The sequence below is a fragment of the Sparus aurata genome, chromosome 12, assembly GCF_900880675.1.
Source record: "Sparus aurata chromosome 12, fSpaAur1.1, whole genome shotgun sequence".
NCBI classification, from domain to species: Eukaryota; Metazoa; Chordata; class Actinopteri; order Spariformes; family Sparidae; genus Sparus; species Sparus aurata.
Genome location: NC_044198.1, coordinates 28,667,180 through 28,669,476, shown reverse-complemented (window position 1 = coordinate 28,669,476; position 2,297 = coordinate 28,667,180).

Here is a 2,297-nt window from a genome sequence, read left to right as displayed (position 1 = left end):
CTTTACAAAATACTGTGTGATTATCACATAAGTACTCTTCATTGTGTGGTATGGCATGATGAGGCTTTGTGTAAAAATTGGTGCAAATCGGCCAATAGATGGTGCTCTGGTCGCAGTCTAATCAGTGTCAATGGGATCTTCAAGTCCTCTTCAAAACTCATTGACCTTCATCCTTTTCTTGTCCCTCATACTTTGAGCTGGCCACTCCATTCCAACTTTAAAAGAGTCAGAAGCCCTCAAACTATTGGGCATGTAATCAGTTTTTGAAAATCTTTTACGGTTTTCAAATCATCACAGTTTTAGTTTTAAGGATTTTTAGGCCGTCTTCGGATTTCATAATGGGTGTGTATTGGGTGAGCTAGAGTGCGTGACATCATAGCTACAGTGGAGAGCAGATGGAAGAACTGGAGAAAAAGTTCTCTTCAGCTTGATTTGGATCCCACGTCTTTTACTTCACATAGACAATATACAGGGAAATGTAGGAAATCTTGTTTGCTTTCAGCTGATGGTCTTATTTCAGATGTAGGACTTACACTTTTGGCTGTTTGTGGTTTGTGACACTGCTGCATGGAGACAAATTTAAACAGTACAAAAGTCAGTTCCACCATGGAGGCTTACCCACTGCTTAACAAGAACAAGCTGAAAACTGAACTGTCTCACATCTACAGCAATGATGAGTTAAAAACCGTAGTGGAGCTGTGGCTCTGTACCAGCTGGTCACAGAGTGCAATCATCAGGAAACCTTTTCAGAGACTGTGGCTCTGCTAAACATCGTCATCACAACTTCTATGACTACAGCTGAATCTGAGCGGTGCTTCTCAACACTGAAGAGAATCACGACCTTCCTCAGGAAGATAACATCTTCTTAATGCAGTTGCCATGCTCTGTATGGAGAAGAAACTTATCAAAGACATCCACAACTTAAACCACAAAGTCATTGACAGATTTGCATCTTTCAAGAAGAAAAGTGCTAAATGTATGTATAAAAAGTACAACTGAAAACACCTGAGCAGTTTCTTCACAGGTTTCATATGTTACTACTAATTGTCAACATTGTTCTGCTTAAAAGGCAGCGGAGCAAAACAACCCACCTTTTCTCCTGTAATTCTTTTCAGTTTCATGAAACCTTAAGAACCATTTAACATTGGAAGTTTAATGTGCAGTGCTGTTGTTTTCATCTGACCACTACATGTCAATACAATGTTTGTAACAGTATTCATTTTACTTGATCTGTAAGTGTTAAAAAGATAATATTACTAATGATAAATGTTTGGAGATTTGTTTTGACATTTTATGTGATATATAGATATAATCATAATACATATCTTTATAGTAATAATGGAGTTTGGGAGGCGTTTTCCCATTCATTCTTGTGTGGACATTTCCTACTTTGCCTCTGCTGCTGCTGCAGCATATGTGCAGCCACAGAAACTGTAAGAAAGCTCTACAGGTAAAGGTCCAACAGCGCCCTCTGCTGGTGCAAAGAGTCAGGACATGCTCAGTCAAAGAAACTGTAAGAAAGCTCTACAGGTAAAGGTCCAACAGCGCCCTCTGCTGGTGCAAAGAGACAGGACATGCTCCGTCACACTAAAATGCAGCAGACCAGTCAGTGAGCAGACCGTGTGGAGCTGCATGGACTTTCTGTGTGTTTCCCTAATGATGTGTGCATTCTTGAGGAAATGTACGTGGTTTCTGCTTGTAGTTATGGATAATTTGATCACTATTGCAGTTTACACATAGCCTGTGTCTCAGTAGTAGTTAGCTGCACTTTGCTTGCACTGCAGCTACATTTGGATTGTGAGGACTTAATGATGAATATTTCGTTTTTAATGCCGATTTTTCAACTCAGTCTGTTTCTTGGGATTGTGACCATGCTCGTTACAGTTTAAAGGTCGAAATATGTACTGTGGTTAACAGTCAGTATATAAAGCTATCATGCTGTTTAGCCGTCTATAGGGTCGAACACTGTACTCGTGAAACCCCCCCTTGAGCTGCAATTTCATCCCCTTCTTCAGATTTCATCATGCAGCAGGTGACATCTCACATCCCATCAGTTAATCAGTTCTTCTCTGACCTGGCATCGACTCAGTCTTTGTCCGGACAATCATGCAGTAGTTCACACAGTTTTTCTGACTTCAGCGTACATCATTTCAGACCGGCAATAGCAGTCCATCGAATTATGAAGCAACGACTTCCTCAGCGGAAGGTGTTGCTCGAGCATGCCCCGACGGCAGCAAGCCCCGACGGCAGCATGCATCGACGGCAGCAAGCCCCGACGGCAGCATGCATCGACGGCA